Below are 18,686 nucleotides of genomic sequence, written 5' to 3'. Positions count from 1 at the left end.
TGTGGCAACACGTTCTGGTGCTTCTGTGAGATACTGACCCATATTCACTCCACAAAATCGTCACCCCAACTGCATGATTCAGTGAGGTGAAAACAGTCATCCAGATGGAGAAATGGAGAAAAGTCACCAAGACAGGCAGGCATCGTATGATTTGTCAAAATATGAGTACCTACCCCTCGTATTTACCCCAAAAAGTACTCGCAACGAGTTTAGCAATCTGCCCCCAGAGCAGCAGACATGTGACATGCCCAAACAACCAAATATTTACTCTGTGCCTCAGTAGCACTGGAGCCAGTTAATTTTTAACTGTTGTGGCTGAAAAGCAGGTTGTTTGAGTGTAATGAAGACACAGTCCATGCCCTCCAAATGAAACAGAATATTCATTCCATTGCCCACGATCTCTATAGAGTAACTTTTCTGAGAACTGTAAGCAATACCAGACTGGCCACTCCCATTCCATCCAGCCCCCTTCCCCCTGCTCAGCAGCAAACTCCCTCCCTCCCAAACAAATCCTATCTCTGCCTAGTCACCTGAGGATTTGAAAAGGATGGTACAAGCTGAACTCACTGCCACTCCCTGTCATTTGTTCCATCACCATGTTGGATACTACATCCTCTCCTATAATGTCCACCATAACTTTATAAGGCAAATGTAACTATTCCAATTATAGAGCCTAGGAAGCTGAGGCTTGTAGGGTAACCACAGACAGTGGCAGAGCGAGTTTGAGAGCTGCCCTCACCCTGAGTCCAAGCTATCTAACTTCAGAGCCTAACTCAGGACTATGCTCAGTGAACCAAAAGACCATCCTTGGTGTCAGTCTACCGCCTTCAGACCGTAGAGAGGAGGCACAGTGCGGTGGTCACAGTTGCCGGCTCTGCTGCACACAGACTAGGTCCACTCCTCATTTACCACGTGCTAGCTGTGTGATGCTGCGCAAGTTACTTGACTTCTCTAGGCTTTGTCTTCTTAAAAGCCATGATAACAGTGCCAGCCTCACTGGGTAACTGTGAGGGTTAACTGAGGTAACATAAAGTGACTGAAGTCATGCTGGTACATAGTGAATACCTGAAAAAGGTTAGCCTTGAATGTTTTTAAGGAAGTGGGCTGTTGAAATTCCAGGCAAGAAAGTCTAAATAAGGGCCTGCCCAGGGCTGTGGTGCTAAAAGGAGACCAAGTAACCTAGTCATGGAGGTCAAGACACAGTCTAAGCTGAGTCCTGAAGGACAGGAAAGAGTCAGGCAGGCAAAAGGATGGGAGAAAGGGTGTCCAAGCGGGGTAAGAAGCACTGGCAACGGGTTTAAATGTAGCAACCAAGTAAAGATCTCTTGTCCCCAAGCACAAAGAATCCACTCCTGTGTGGAACATTCCAGGGATCCCAGGTGGGTGTGGAACACCTCACGTCTGAAGCCAGACATTCCTGTGAGAGTTCTATACCCTCAGCCAAGACTCGGAGTCCCTAGAAGAGGCCCGCCTTCACCCTGTGATCAGCCCTGACACCTCAGTGCAAGGAAAGCTGCTGTGGGCAGGCACAGAGTGGGGGACACCTGAGAGACAAAGGAGGGGCGCAACCAGTTGAGGGCAGACCCTGAGGACCACACTTGAGGAAATGGTTGCCGTAAGCAGCTAGTGGTAAAGAAACCTGCCTGCCAGTGCAGGAGACCTAAGAGACCTTCAATTCCTGGGTCAGGAAGATTCCCTGGAGGAGGGCATGGCACCCACTCCCATATTCTTGCCTGGAGAATCCCATGGACAGAAGAGCCTGGTGGGCTACAGCCTGTGGGGTTGCACAGATCAGACACGACTGAGTGACTGAGCATGCACACAAACAGCATCAAGGTCCTCACTTAAAGCCTGTCTCCTTCCCGGCTCACGTGTGACCGGCTCCCCCACCCCCTCCCATAGACAGAGCTTCTACAGGAAGATTTTAAAGCAATGGCCCCACCTGTGACTCAGTGAGAAGCCAAACTAAATCACTGACTTCTGACTCACAGATTTCCAGCTTCCCTGGGACGTTCAGAAAGTCCATCTACGTCAGGCCCGCACTCCTGATGGGCAGCCATCCGGAGTTAGCTGCGTCAAGGTCAAGATGTCAGTGAAATGGACACGTGCTCTTCAATTTGCCTTGACCGCAGCAGCCTGTTTCACTCACTCACATGACCTGCACCTGAACTGGGCATGTTCCCCTCCAGACTGTGCTCCACTTCATCTCAGAAGCATTCTAAACCCCTTCCATGTAGAGCTGGGTCCCCAGATACCAGCTGATCCAGGCACACAGGTCTCAAGAGCATAATGGTCCCTGCCAGGGCCCTACAGGATGCCGTTCAGTAGTTTTGGGGTGGGGACTTAGGCATATGTGTTTTTGACAAGCTCCCCAAGTGATTCTGCTGCTACTGCTAAGTTGCTTCAGTTGTGTCCGACTCTGTGCAACCCCATAGTCGGCAGCCCACCAGGCTCCCCCATCCCTGGGATTCTCCAGGCAAGAACACTGGAGTGGGTTGCCATTTCTTTCTCCAATGCATGAAAGTGAAAAGTGAAAGTGAAGTCGCTCTGTCGTGCCCGATTCTTAGCAACCTCATGGACTGCAGCCTTCCAGGCTCCTCCGTCCATGGGATTTTCCAGGCAAGAGTACTAGAGTGGGGTGCCATTGCCTTCTCCGAAGTGATTCAGAGGTACATAACAAATGAGAGAAAGTTCACCTTTCTTAAATGGTATAGCAGTGCTGACATTTGGCTCTGACATTCAGCAGGAATATGGTCACACTGGTTGTCAATATATTGAAAGTGTCCTGTACTGATAGGTGAATGATAGATTCTCTGAGCTCCTCAGGGCCTCTCCCCGCTCTTGCACCCTGGCTCTTTCTCCAGGTCCTCCCCATCGCTCTCCTATCCAAAAGCTAAGGCCAGCTGCAGTTGAGACCCGCAGCAATGAAACCCTTCTTCATTCTGATTAGCTGGTGCCTATGACATACTGGCGGAGAAGGCAATGGCACCAGTACTCCAGTACTCTTGCCTGGAGAATTCCATGGACGGAGGAGCCTGGTGGGCTGCAATCCATGGGGTTGCGAAGAGTCGGACATGACTGAGCGAATTCACTTTCACTTTTCACTTTTTATGCATTGGAGAAGGAAATGGCAACCCACTCCAGTATTCTTGCCTGGGAAATCCCATGGACAGAGGAGCCTAGGGTCGCAAAAAGTCAGACACGACTGAGCGACTAACACTTTCACTATGTCATACTGATTCTGAAATGTCTGGTTACCCTGTTCTACAGAGTAAGGCTCAGAGAGGTCACTCAGAAGTTGAGAGCACTACTATCAAGCCCAACACTCTTCCTGGCCCCCATCCTGGCCACTGTTCAGCCCTTAACATTTGCCTTTGTAGGCCCTCAGCTGAGGCAAGGAGCTGACTTGGAGGATAGGTGAACATGCCTGTTCACCTGTCTTTTTCAGCTAAGAGTTTCCTAGGTGTAAATGACGCACTTCAGTGTCCTAGCTCCTCTGGTCTCATACAGGCAGGTAAGGAAGCACGTACTTTACTTCAACAAGATGAACAAGCCCCCATCTTGATCCTCTCACTGCCTCTTCACACAGGCCAGCCCCACAGCGTCTGACTCCCTGCCCGGGGAGTGAGCAGCTGAAGCAGGCAGGATAACAAGGGCCTCTCCAGCTGGGAGCACGTGCTTAACAAGCTGGGCCCTCCCGGGGCGGCAGCTGCTACCACCAAGACTTCTCTCACTTATGTCTTGAGAGTGAAGGCCCCAGTTCCCCCTCGGGTTGAGCGAAGAGAATGTTAGCACTTGCAGAAACCTCTTAGGTGACCATAAAAGACTCACTAAACAGGTAAGACCAAGTGGGGGAATTAACTCCAGAGAGCCTTACAGCAGGTTGGCGTCATTAAGGATAAAGCTCACAAGGACATTTTCCCTGAAATAGAACAATGTTAAATGATGATCAAGCCATCTGCTGTTTGCCAAGCTGTAGTATCGTGTCCTAGACCAGAGTAGAAACAAAATGTTCCCAGGAAGCCCTTCCGCCGATTGACCTACACTTTGACAAATGGAAGGCAGCAGAGGTGGGATCAAAGATGATGGGATGGAGGACATGGAGGAGCATTATAGATTCACCCATCCATCCATCCAACAGCAGTTAATTCACCACGCACCCTGGCCCAGGCTCTAGGAGAGGCAATGAGGATACAGTAAACAGGATAGATAAAATACATATGGCTCCCACAGAATGGTGTTTCTTACTACTTCTTTTCTGGATTTGGGCTCCTTTCTGCTTTTCTCCCCTTTTATAATTAAATGTTCTATAGACATAATTATATAGGATCATGAAACCAATAACCATATATCTACCACCTAGCTTTTTAAAAAACAATTGAAACTTGCTGTGTGCTTCTCCCAGTTATTCCTTCCTTCCCCACCTCCCACTTCCCTCACAACCTCTATCCTGAATCCCATGTTTATCATTCCCATGTATATATCCCACTCATGTACCATATGGAGCTTTCAGCACAACTCATAGAGGTACTCAGTAAACACTAGTCAAAGAAGATATTGCAACCTGAGGCCATACACACCAGCCTGAATATTTAAACTCCCATCTGGTTTCTGTCACTGGGACTCAAACGCTTTGATTTACTGCTGGGATTTGAGATTTTGATGCACCGGCATGTCTGGTTTTGAGGCATTCGAGTTTAAAGGGTTTTTTACAAGAATTCTTCCAAGTACAGCTGCTTTAGGAGACCCTGTTGCTCCTGAATAAGGAAAATATGGGCTGTGACTGTGCCTACATTCCTTGAATATAGGGTTTTCAACACAGCTGTCCTCTGCACCTTGCCTGGAGCCTCTGGGTAGCCAACTGCAGAAACCAGAGTAGCTTCTCAGATTCTGAAACTAAAACACATCTTGCTGCTGCTGCCAAACTATTCCAAGAACTGCATGAAATGCTCAGAGAAAAATTATCTTTGTCCACAGACTACAGATCAAGAAACTGAGACTCAGGATGTTTCAGCAACTTGACTAAGGTCACATAATGAGTTTGAAATGGAAGGGAGACTACTAACTCTTCATCCAGTGATAATTGTTACCATTTACTGAGCACCTGCTGTGTACCAAGCACTGTACATATGGCATGCCATCCAATCCTACTCAAGCCTATGATGGCAGGTACTGCTGTTATTCCATTTTAGAGAGTAGAATTATGGCCCAGAGGTCAAATGATCTGTCCACGGTAACAAGGACTAGAACCCAGAACTCTTAAATCCAAACCTTAATCTTAAGTCACCATGTCCCAGGCATCCCTGGTGGCTCAGTGGTAAAGAATCTGCCTGCCAATGCAGGAGACGTAAGTTCAATCCATGACCCAGAAAGATCCATTAAAAAAAAAAGAAAAAAAGAAGTCATCATGTCCCTCTTCTTCAGTAGCAACTGTAAACACACAACATGGTTGAAGTTGGAGAGGATGCAAAATGTGTGTGTTCTGCAGAAACCACAGGGATGAAGATGGAGATGGGAGTGGGGGGATGGTTTAACTCGGGGTGAAGCCCTCCCAGAGAATAAGTCTAGGGGTCTTATCAACCAAGAAGTAGGGGTGGGAAAGAAGGTGACTGAGAATATTCTGTACAGAGATATCTGAGAAGCACATCTACCCCTGCTGCAAGGGCGGCCAGACACAGCCAACTTGAAAAAGAACCAAAGCTTGCAATGTGGTTCTGGATCATTGACATCAGAACATGATGATCATTCTGCGGTCTCTAGATCTCTCCCTCTTCACCAGTCTATTTCTGGTTTTGCCTGTCCTACTCTAAATGATATACAGTTCAGAAGAAGGGGTTATGATTTCCAAAATGACCCCCACTTTCATCTTCTCTGTGGGAACAAGAGGGCTCACAGAGCTGACATCTTCCAGTGTTCCATGCTGATATTTATCCAAAGTTCAAAGGCAATTGCTTTGGGGGAGTAAATACACACCCACAGATGCAAGGTAATTATGCAAATAGGGTCACTGCTGGATGGACAAGAGCTGCAGTCTGGTAAAGACTAAAGCGATGCCAGCCAAGACCTGGAGAGAAAGGCAAAACACATTTGCAAAGGCCACTCTGTGTATCCTTGGTTAATGCTATTAGAAACTGTGCTAGTGTGACCGACTGACTTGATGAAGGCCATCTGCAATGTCAGAGTTTGACTGCTGTAGGCCACACATGTCCTAGAGGCCACAGCCATCCTAACATCTTTCCCATGAAAATGAGGACTCCTCCCTGGACCATCCAAGTGGATTGTGAGAACTATTTGCAGTCAGGAGACTCTCACAAATTAGCAAAAGCAAGCTTGAATCAAAACATAAGGAGACAGCAAAAACACCTGAAGGACCAAAGAGGAATTCAAATAAATATCACCTTCAAAGGATCGTACCTGGATTCCCACCCCATTCTTGCCTGGTTCACTGGGAGATGTTTTTCTTCTCTGTCTAGAAGAGACCCAAAGGACCACACTCCCTGAGAAAGACATGGCAGTCACCATTCAAGAGTGATGGCAGCAGCTTCCATGACAAAGGACAGAGTGGTCAGACAGACAGAGGGGATCATACTGTTTGGAAGGGAAGGCTTCTTTTAGATATCAGAACCACATTTCCAAAAACTCCATCCTGCACGTTCTATTTATAAATTGAATTCTTTTTTAAGCTTACATTCATTTTAGGTTGGCAAATTTGATAATTTGGACCTTCTTCATGGAAACCACCAGTAAAGAACTAAATTTTAAAACATCAGTCAACAGGGATTTGGGGGTAGCTATTCTAGCTGTGTTCCCAATCCACTGGAACTTAACAAGATATGGAGAAACAACAAAACATAATAGCTAGAGTGGTGGGTTTTGGAATCAGATTATCTGGGGTTTGGTCCCAGCTTGTCACTTACTAGTTATGTTTCCTTTGGCAAATGACTAAAGCAACTCAGAAAAGTTACACCACCTCCCTAAACCTGCTTTTTCATCTATAAAATGGGAATCAGAATCTCCGCCTCACAGGATTCTCAGAAGGATTAAACGAGATTCTGCATGTACAGCCCCAGTTGTGGTATGCAGTACATCAAAGTATTCAATAAACGGTAGCTATTACCCATACATACATAGAGAGGCACAATTCAGAAATGGAGTATAAGAAAGAGCTAGTCTCGATCAAACAGACAGATGTGCGAGAGAGGAGTGATAAAGAAGTGGGGTTTTTTGTTTGTTTTTATTTTTTTTAATATGAACCATTTTTTATTTTTATTGCTTCCCTGGTGGCTCAGACAGTAGTCTGCCTGCAATCAGGGAGACCAGGGTTTGATCCCTGGGTTGGAAAGCTCCCCTGAAGAAGGAAATGGCAATCCACTCCAGTATTCTTGCCTGGAAAATCCCATGGACAGAGGAACCTGGCAGGCTACAGTCCATAGGGTTGCAAAGAGTCAGACACAACTGAGCAAAATCACATATTTAATTTACTACAATATTGGTTCTGTTCTGTGTTTTCAGTTTTTTGGCAACAAGGCATATGGGATCTTAGCTCCCCAACCAGGAATCGAACCCATACCCCCTGCATTGGAAGGCAAAATCTTAACCACCGGACCAGCAGGGAAGTCCTAGAAGGAATGTTTTAGTTGTCAGGAGAGCTCCACTGAGCAGGAAGAGATTCTGAAAGACGGTAGCGTGGAGAATGGCTATTACATAGAGAGGAACCACCAGGGTTTTAGAATCACATGTCCTTGGGCTCAGATCCTGGCCCTACCACTTCGTGGCTGTCTAATCTTGAACCAAGTTAACTAACCTCTCTGAGACTTTCTTTACTCATCTGAAGAGTGAAAACAATAATCAGCACTTCACAAAGTAATTGGGAAGATGAAGTGAGACATATAGGCCAGGTGCTGGTGTGCAAAAAGGACCCTAGTAGTGAATTTTGTAGTTATGACAAAGGCGTGATGGCAAGATCAGGAGAAATGCTAGAATAAGAATAGATCCTTCTAGCTGCCATTCATTCATTACATATGTACTAAATGCCAGGTATTGGTCTAATCCCTTAGAGCAGGGGTCCCCAACCTCCAGAATCTATCTAATGCCTGATGATCTGAGGTACAGCTGATGTAATAATAGTGGAAATAAAAGTGAAAGTCACTCAGTCATGTCTGACTCTTTGTGACCCCATGGACTATAGTCCATGGAATTCTCCAGGCCAGAATACTGGAGTGGGTAGCCAGTTCCCTTCTCCAGGGGATCTTCCCAACACAGGGATCAAACCCAGGTCTCCCACATTGCAGATGGATTCTTTTCAAGCTGAGCCACCAGGGAACCCAAATAATAATGGAAATGAAGTGCATAATAGATGTAATACACTTGAATCATCCCAAAACAATCCCCCTGCGCCTAAATCATGGAAAAATCATCTTCCACGAAACTGGTCCCTGGTATCAATAAAGGTTGGGGGCCACTGCCTTAGAAGCTTGTTACAGGGAGGTTACAAACATTGTGAGTCAGGTGACCTGGATTCAAATCCAGACTGCGTTTCTTCCCTGTATTACCACGGGGAAGTCATTTAATCTTCCCAACCTTTAGTTCCTTTGTTTGTAAAATGTAGGTTCTAATTGTGCTTTCTTTGATGGTTAGGTGGGGATTAAATGAGATAAGGGGCGTGAAGTCACTAACCCCATGCCCAGCTCATAGAAAACACTCTGTGACGTTAGCTGTCATGACTATTTACATGCCTTTTCGCACTTAACCTTCACAACAATCCCGTGAGTTGGGTGTTATTGTCCCCTATTTATAGATCAAACAGATCTGAGGCTCTGAGGATCAATCACTTGTCTAAGGTCACAGAAAGGAAGCAGTGGGGCTGGCTCTGCAAGACTAGAAAATCTCAGCTTCTTTGTTCTTTTCACTTTTCAGATCAGCTGGTGAATGGTGCCAGGGTTGAGGCAATATGACAGTTATTTTTAAAAGCATCTCATGCCATAACCCTCATCAGTCCTTTGTCTTCTGGTTGTCCCTACACCTTACCTGCCATCTGTTGAAGGTCTGCAGTTTAAGGTTGTCTATGACCCTGAATGCAGCTAGTGAGCACCTTGGTGCAGCCTCTCTGGGGACTTGCAGCCTCACAAGGTTGACAAGGTTTATGAAATGTCCATTGTGATTTGCAAACAGGTCTGACACAGACATGCTTTCAGCTGGCTGGTGATTTTGATAACAACCCCTCCTCCTCGGTGCCAATTAACAGAAATTAAATGTCCCTGGCACACTTTGTAATTCAGGAAATGTATGTGCTGATTAGTTAAACCCCTGCTGGACATGCCATTATGACCAAGGGGCTCCAGGCCAACATCCCAGCTCTCACTCCATCTCCATTTAAAGTCACAGAATGTTTTCTTCCTGGGTAGAAATCAATGTCACCTCATTCACTTATTCATTCATCTTCATTCAACAAATATTGATTGAGCATCTACTGTGTGTGAGGTTTTGTTCCATACACTTCACAACAGTGAACAAAGCAAAGCAAGTAATATTCCTGCCTTCATGAAGGGCAATAAATGGAAAATGATTAAACACACAGGATTATTTCTATATGACAGATGCTATGAAGGAAACAAACTGGTGGGACAGACAATGACTGGAAGGTATGAGTGACATGAGGTAGAGTGGACAACAATGTTTCTCCAAGGAAGCCAGCTTCCTTGATTCCTGAGATTCGAAGACTGAGAAGAACTCAGACATGCACAGTTTCGAGATGAACAGGAACAAGCTCAAAGTGTCAAGGAAAGTCATTCATTTATCAAACACTTTTGGTCATCAATCAATTATGTGTTGAATGAACAATTGGAGAATAAATGAATCCTCCCTTTTCCTGCCAAGAAGGATCTTCACAGGAAGAATGAACTTAAAGGAGATGCCACAAACTTAGAGGCAATTTGCTTCCCTTTTCTCCGGCCCCATTTCATCCCTCAAACAAGGGGCTTGGATCACGTATTAGCATTCCAGGACTGCAGGATCATAAAAACTCACCTTCCAAAGGGACTGGCCCTCGCAGCTCTTTAAAGCCATGACTCTGCAGCACGCAAAAAGCAATCTCATTTTTCTAAGTGGTCAAATGGTTGTTTGGAATTATGTAGACAAGGCATGAAATGTCATCTGCTTTGTTATCATTAGGATACGTTTATTGAATTCCCACGCCCACTTACTCATTCCAAGAATACTTATTATCAGTTGCCAGCCTCCCTCTCCCCTTCCCTCCTTTCCTCCTTCCCACTCCCCACCCCCAGCTCCTTCCCCCTTTTCGGCTCTCCTCTCTCTGGCATAGCAATGAACAGCCCAGGCTATAGAATCAGAACACCCGTTATACCTCAAATGTGACTCACTATGTCACTCTGGGTAAGTCATTTCACCTCTCTGAGTCTCAGTTTTCTCATCTATATAGTAAGAAGAATAATAGAGGCCATCTCATGACAATCATATAAAGTATAATAAATACTGAGCTACTATTATCTTCATTTTGTTGATTAGGATATAAGATTTTAATAAGTCTATTTAGGTTTTTAAGGCAAAAGAAACTCCAGTAATGAGTGTGATCATGAGCCAGTTTAATGGTCTATATCCATTTAATGGTCTGTATGGTTTTCCATTCTTTGAGATAATCAAGAAGCAGGATTTTAATACATAACCTTGAAGAGGTCTCTTAATTTATAGTAATACTTTTGAGCCAATAACGAGAGACAGATCCCCTGCCTTGTGCCAGACACTCTTTTATGTGCTTTACTTATATTGACCGATATTTTTAAATTTTCATCTTTTATTTTTAATGGGAAGATAATTAATTTAGAGTGTTGTGTTGGTTGCTGCTGTACAACAATGTGAATCAGCCGCGGGTATACATATGTCCCCTCCCTCTTGAGCCTCCCACCCCCCCATCCCACCCCTTTAGGTCATCACAGAGCACAGAGCTGAGCTCCCATTAGCTATCTGTTTTACACACAGATATATGTAGTGTATATGTCAATCCTACTCTCTCATTTCGTCCCACCTTCTTTCCCCACTGTGCCCACAAGGCCATTCTCTACATCTGCATTTCTATTTCTACCCTGAAAATAGGTTCATCAGCACCATTTTTCTAGAATAAGACAAGGGTGCCCACTCTTGCCACTCTTACTCAACATAGTTCTGGAAGTCTTAGCCATGGCAATGAGAGAAAAAAAAGATATATTGACTGATTTTAAAATCTCACCATAACCAGACAAAGTAAACACTATCACTATGTCCATTTTACAGATAAGGAAACTAAGACCTAGAGAGATTAAATCGTTTCCATGGGGTCACACAGCTGGGACTTGGTGGAGCTTGGGAATAAAGCCAGGCAATTGGACTCTAGTGTTCACTGGAAGCTGCTTGCCACCTCATTTAAGATGAGACACCAAAGTTTTCCTGCAGACACCAGGGTTTTCTACTTCAATAGACCTGTCCCCTGATCACTTAATAAACAAAGAATCATCACCTGCCAATCCTAAAGCCCCTGGCCTGTAGACACAGGACTGATATGAGCTGCTACCCGGTACAGCACAATGCCAGCCACAGGTAAATTCACACCTCCTGCCACTGATGGGATTTTGAGGTGTTTATTAAGATGTCAGTGGATCCTAGAGTGGAAGTTCTTTCTATATCACTTAGCACAACCCGAAGGTCAGATTCATGTGGCAGTCAGCCCTCCATTGGCAGTTGTTTCCTATCACTACCCTGTCCCTGTGCTGACTCTCAGAAATGCTACATCACAATAAAGGTACTTAAAGAGCTAACAAACCGCTACTACTCCCTTGAGATCAAGAAGCAGTCAACTCAAATCACCTTACCTGCAGTTTCAGAGGGATATGCCCCCAGCTGCTGATGTCAGGCCTGATGTGCAGACCAAAGCAGTCATTTCTGGGCCCACTGCGATAGCTATGGGTTGACCCATCTCTAAAGGCAGGTGCCCAGCATCAGAGCCGGTACCCACTTAGGCAAAGATAAAAGAAGCAGGATATGACTAACACAGGCACTTTCCCATTTAAGGACTAAAAGTTGTGAACTTACTCGGTGATCCAGTGGTTAAAACTCTGTGCTTCCAATGAAGGGGGCATGAGTTCAATCCCTGGTCAGAGAACTAAGATCCTGCTTGCTGTATGGCATGGCCAAAAAAGATAATAATAAAAAAATTTTTAAATAATAAATAAAAGTTGTGAACAGCAAGCTGAAACTCCTGCCCACATTTGGGGGTGGACAATGGAGGCAGTGTAACTCCAGATCCTGTGTAACTTATTATCTTGATGGGAGGCAGACTCTGTATTTATGCCTGCTTCTCCCTCTCAATAGGAAGCAACCCCATTAAGCCCCTCATGCCTCTTACCTGCTGTTATGGAGAGTGAAGCACGTCAACAAAGGAGTAAGGCTCGTAATTCACTGGCAGGCCCTGAGAGGGTAAAGAAGTTCAGTGGTTAGCCCAGATGTGGCTGCCTGCTTGAAAGCTCAGCCTCCTTCAGTACACTCTGTCTCTGTAACAACAAATCATAGTTTGGCCTTTCGAGGGTTGGGAGTTCGAGTCAGACTCCCCAGATTGCTGTTTCCCATAAATTTTGCTTGCAATGTCACCCTGAAAAGAGTGAGGCTGTGATCATCACTAAAGTTTCCCCAAAGAGAAAACTGGCCTGTTAAATCAGCAGGAGTCCTTGGATAGAAAAGAAATCAGGCTCCAAAGGAAAGACATTGGACAGGAGATGGAAAATTCCCTCTCCTACTTATTTCCTGTTTTACTGGGTTTTCGTGGAACTCACTTGTGGACAAACCCTGAGCCTGGGTCTTTTAGAAAACAAGTCTTTCTCAATGTCCTGGGACCACTTTCCCATTACCCTCTTAGTTTTCTCCTGTCCCCCTTCAGCATAGTCAGTTGGGACTTCATTTGCATTCAGAAGGGCCAAGAGCCAAGCACTGGCAGCAAAGTCGTAGAGAGCAGCCAGCTCCTGTGATGCCCATCCAAACCACCTGCCCTCACCTGGACAAGGGAAAGCCAGAAGTGTTGGTTGCACTTCCTCCTGAATGTGCTCAAGAAGAGAAGAGGCCCCAAGGGACACACAGGGAGGGGAGGACATTGGCCACATGTGTGGGGGTGATAGGGATGCAGGTTGAGTTTGGAAATCAAAATACAATATTTCAGGCTTTGGAGAACTTCTGAGGCCTTGTGAATTTTAAATTATTTGAAATAATTTCCGATATCTAGAAATGTTGCTAAAAATGTACAAGGGATTCCTGTATACCCTTCATTACTAGGTTCCCTAGATATTAACATTTTCCTATGTATGTTTTGACCCTCTCTCTTTTAAATATGTATATACATATATACTAATTAAATGTCAAATTAAAATTTAATATAAATTATATATATAATCTTTCCAAACCATTTGAGAGCAAGCTAAAAATGTTCATTTTCCCCTAAAATATTTCAGTGTATATTTTCTAAAAACAGGGATGTTACCTAACCACAATATAATTCCAAAATCAAGAAATTAACATTGATATGGCACTATTAACTAATCTACAGCTCTTATCCAATTGTCCTATTCCTTTACAGAGAATAAAGGTTTTAATGTCCTGTCTAGGATACCATCCAGGACCACACATTTGTCTCTTTAGTTTCTTTTCATCTGTAACAGTTCCTTGAGTCATTGTCTGCTATGATCCTGGCATTTCAAAGAACATAGGCCATTTATTTTAGAGAATGTCTCTCAATTAGGGTTTGTCTGGCATTTCTTCATCAATAGATCCGATTGTTCATTTTTGGCAGTAATGGATAATAATCCTTACAAGTAATCAAATAGGAATCCTTGAGTCTATACTATATACATAGAGTAATGAGAGAGAAGGAAGAGCTCTTCCTGACAGTAGAGTCCCAGCTACAAAATATAGAAGGAATGATGGAATTTTTTTTTAAAATCACCATTTGGTAACCACTACAGTAGCCACTGGCTTGGGCAAGAGTCACTCATGGATATTAAAAGTAGTGGGTAAAAGCCTGAAGAGCTCAGAGTATCTCCTCCAAAGATACTTATTAATCTAAAAATGGAAAATAACAACTTGATAGTGGAGAATGCTATCAAGAATGTAAACAACCACCTTAACCCAAAGATCAAGTTAGCATCCACAGAAATGGGAAAATAGAGAGTATGTGTCTCCTGATATGATGAATGGAGAACACCGTATCTCTCTTGTGAAATTAAAAGACATATTCCTGCCCAAACTACTTAAAATTGTTAAAGAACTGTAGTTGGAACTGGGCTGCATTTACACACAATAGATTCTGAAATCCTTTTCACCTTCACAGATCCCGCCTTGGAAATCTTCCTTGGAGGAGTAGTAATAATGGGATACTGAAGAGAACAAACCGTCTGCTTGGATGGAAACTCCTCGGTGCAGAGTTCTGGGCCATGTGATACTCCCTGGACATCAGGGACGGTACAGGAATACCAATAGGCTGGCCTCCAAGACAGAAGGGGAATAGGAGAAAAAGTAAATCTGTCTTCCCACAATATCAATGGCTGGTGGGCCAGGCTGGAGGAAACACACAAGCCATGTGACATTACAGGTTACACAAGACTCTGGGCCCTCCTGTTTTTCTGTTCTGCTGTCAAAGCCAAATTTCCCCTTGCCAATTTCTCACACCTTGGCACCTAACCGACAAATGAAAAGACCAGACATCAAATGCCTCCCAGAGTTGTGTCTAGCCTGTCACTCCAGCTCGGTTTAGAGCAATACAGGGGGGTGGTATCATATTCTCCTCTCAGGTGTTCAAGCCAGAGAGGCCAGGGTTTCTTCACAATGTCCCCAGCCTTCACCTCCTCCCTTGACCACACACGCTGCATCACTCTACCACATCTGCATTCTTTTCCATTCCAATTCCATTCTGTCTTTTCACCCTGATACTTTCTGATCCAGAGAGTTTTTGTTAGAAACCCCACAGCATTGGCTTTACCTGCCAAAAGGTAAGTGAGGAGGCAAGAGGCACAATGAGACCACAGAAAGGCTAATGCAGTAATGACAGCTCCTTCTCACACATGGTCTGTGAGGGTGCCACCAGTTGTCAGTCATCTCTTTTCTCTCAACTACCATGACTAAATGTTGGTTCCATTTTCTCTGGTGTGAATTCGGGTTTGGTTGGCTGCTGTTTAGAGTTGGAAGCAATGAATATGGAGATGCTGCCTTCAGATTCTGGAATCTACTTGTTATAACCATGAAGCCCTACAGCTCACCTATAGATAGGTTTCAATGACTTCACTTTTCAGGGCACTCATAGAATGTCAGAGTTGGGAGGAATTTTAATTTTATAGATGATATGCCAAAACGTTAGGTATAGGCAAGCTGTGCACACAAAAGCAAGTTGTATAAACTGAGTTGGGGAAAACAATACAACTTTTAATTCCCAAAAAATATTAGTTCACGTTGGGTAATTATAAATATGTCCTCAAGGCTCTCTCATTCAGATTTGCTTCTTCTTAGACTGGCCATGGAGAAGGCAATGGCACCCCACTCCAGTACTCCTGCCTGGAAAATCCCATGGATGGAGGAGCCTGGTGGGCTGCCATCTATGGGGTCACACAGGGTCAGACACGACTGAAGCGACTTAGCAGCAGCAGCAGCAGCAGACTGGCCTCTGCCTCTCACATTTAGAACAGCAAGAAAGCACCACTCCCAATATTTACACATGCTGTTTTTTCATCTCTGGAATCTTTTCACAGCTTACAGTTTCATGGAGGGTTTCATGAAGATTTAGCTTTTTCTTTGAACCTGCTTAGCCAGTAAAACAGATATTTTTTCCCCAAAGCACAAATTAAAGAACCTGATTTGTTCCCACCCAAATTCAGAAGCTTAAGAAAAGCTCCCCCATTCCCTAAAGTTTTCATCTCTGGACTGTCAGCTTCAGAATATAGATTTCAAATGGCCATGAGTCAAAAGTGGTGGAGGTATGAGGAGGCAGATTCAGATGAATTTGAGTGATTAGAATGAGGTCAGGCCAGAAATCCACCTGAGAATAATTTGCTAATCATTAGTTCTGAGTTTCATCTTCTGGAATTGTTGCTTCTTATATTGGGTCAGGGAGCGGGTATTGTTTAGAGGAAAAAAGAAGAAAGAGAAAACAGAAGAGAAAACTTCACCTTTCCATGGAAATATCAGCAGATAATCTATAGACTCTTGTGTCTCTGCTTGTTTTTTCAGTACAGTGTTTTTTAATAGACCAAAAGAGAATCTTTATGAGGTAATATGTATGTGAATAATGTTTATAGAAGGGGTATTACATGTTAGTCATTATGAACAATTGTGTAAATAAACCTTAGACATGTTAAATATATTATAAAGATTATTTTATAGGTCCAGGGACACTTTTCATATCTTTGTTCTAAAACAAAGAGAGTTACAGGGCTGGCAGCTTATTTCTTTGTTAGTATATGCCACTAGAAAGCCAAAAGGTGTGGTGGGGTTTCATGTGTTTATTTTCTGGTTTTGTAATTTATAATGATCTGAATGGATTACTTTGAAATGGCTGTTGCTTATGTATGGGTGTTGTTTGCCCACAAGGAGTTATCAGAGATCCTTTCCACATTTTGTATCTTAGAAAATCAAAAGGAATTTTCTAGTGAGAGGAAAAATACATAGAAGAAGCCTCCACTGTTGGGTAACTCAGATTTGTACCACTGACAGTGTCTCGTAAGTCCAAGGAAATAGACAGCTTAAGATCAAGGTTGTTGTCTTTCACTTAAACACTGGATGTTGGATAACTTTTCTCCTGAGAAGGAAGCACAAATTTTTTAAATTTCTTTCTTCATGGACTTGACAAGTTCTAGGGGAAATCAGAAGTCATGGCCCTTAAGCCACCTTGCTTCAGGACAATTCTCCACCATCCATTTTCAAAGAACCATCTGTGTATTAATTGTTTGATATTCCATGATTCATTGGCAAACTCAATGCTTTTAGAGCCCAGAGTTTTACTTTTTTGGATTTGTGGCTCTAAAGAAGTGCTAAGTTTGCTCTACCACCCAGGCTGATCAGCAGCAGCAAAGGGAAAGCGGTGGGGGTAGAGGGGGGTTTCCTTGTGGAGAGGTTCACTCACACCTCTAACCACCTCTGACCACAGCTGAGAGAAGCCCTGGGCCCATAGGCAGTGCACGATATGCCATCTACTCTTCACACAGCGAGGGGTCATCATGTGAGAGTGGAGAGGTCACCCCAGTCTCCTTTGCCAGAATTTCATATTGTTCCCAGCTATAAGCTTGTGAAACGCAGTATGTGTTTTCGGTCAAAACAATAAAAGAGGTTTATTTTTCACTTAATAGACTCATCCCTCAGGCCTGTTTTTTTTTTTTTTTTTTTTTTCAGTAGCTGACTTGGAGAGGGGAGTACTTTATCATGTATTAAATGTCAACACTGAGCCTTTTATTGTTCCCAAAGGGCTTTGGCTGCTGGCAGCTTCCCTGGACACCCAAAAGCAGGGCTGGGAGGAGAGGAGTGACTCTGTCAGACAGGAATTGCCTATTTTCAGAGGGGATGACTGGAGGCAGAGTGAGTGACACTTCCTTTCCATGCTCACCAGGCTGAGTTCACCTCCTTAGGACAAATCCAGGTTTGTAAAACCACAAGGGGGCCAAGACAGCCTCTTGGCCAGAAACTTTCTCTGCTTGCTTAGTGCACAGCCTCAAGAGTCTGACTGCCTGTCACCTGCTAGCTGTGTGGCCTTGGGCAAGTACTTAACCTCTCTGTGCTTCTTGTCTGGAAAATGGAACTATAATAGCAGTTTCCTGAGGAATATTAAGGATTAAATGTCCTAAAATATGTAGAGTGCTTTGAATAGTGCCTGGCACATACAAGCACTCAATTCATGTTTTACCACCTTCATAATATTTGCCCTATCCACCAACCATTTATATTATCATTTACTTAATGTTCTTCTTCTAATTAACTTAATTTTAATCTAAAACTTGATAGAAAACTTTATATCCCAACTGTAAATGGAAAAGTATATCATTTACTATCAATATAAGGTAATAGTAATAGTAGCTAGCTAATATTTACCAAGTCCTTGCTCCTTTCTGAACATTGAGCTAAGTGTCTTAACTTGTTAAAATCCTCACAACCCTGTGAAGTTAGTACTGTCATTTTACAGAGGAAGACACTGAGGTACTGACAGATTCGCAAATTTGCCTGTAGTTACATAATTAGTAAATAAAGGAGGCAGTTCAGCTTCAGACCCCACGGTCCTCAGCACTGCTCTATGCTGCCATGCTAACAAAAACAAGAGTATTCTACTCACATGGTAGATGGTGAGTGAACTAGTTTCCTACAGCTGCTGTAACAAAGAACCACAAACCGGATGGCTTAGAACAATGTAAATGTATCCTCTCACAGTTCTGGAGGCTGGAAGTCCAAAATCAAGATGCTGGCTGGGCAGTGCTCCCTCTGAAACCTCTAGGAGAATATATTCCCTTGTCTCTCCCAGCTGATGCTAAAGCTGAAGCTCCAATACTTTGGCCACCTGATGTGAAGAGCTGACTGATCGGAAAAGACCCTGATGCTGGGAAAGATTGAGGACATGAGGAGAAGGGGGCAACAGAGGATGAGATGGTTGGATGGCACCACCAAATCGATGGACATGAGTT

At 43.9% G+C, this 18,686-nt stretch overlaps 1 protein-coding gene across 2 annotated transcripts in view; it reads left to right on the top strand.

Moving 5' to 3' along the window:
* The window catches only part of SH3RF2 (SH3 domain containing ring finger 2), a 148,779-nt gene extending 131,416 nt beyond the window's left edge, over positions 1-17,363 (top strand). For both annotated transcript variants that reach the window (XM_027546082.1, XM_027546083.1), the window contains one exon: positions 14,363-17,363. The gene's annotated coding sequence lies outside the window, so the exon portion shown is untranslated. The remainder of the gene's footprint in view (positions 1-14,362) is intronic.
* The last annotated feature ends 1,323 nt before the right edge of the window (positions 17,364-18,686 follow it).

This window comes from Bos indicus x Bos taurus, chromosome 7 (assembly GCF_003369695.1).
Source record: "Bos indicus x Bos taurus breed Angus x Brahman F1 hybrid chromosome 7, Bos_hybrid_MaternalHap_v2.0, whole genome shotgun sequence".
In the NCBI taxonomy this organism is placed as follows: Eukaryota; Metazoa; Chordata; class Mammalia; order Artiodactyla; family Bovidae; genus Bos; species Bos indicus x Bos taurus.
Note: the sequence above shows the minus strand (reverse complement) of the source record. Positions and strands in the feature narration are given on the sequence as shown.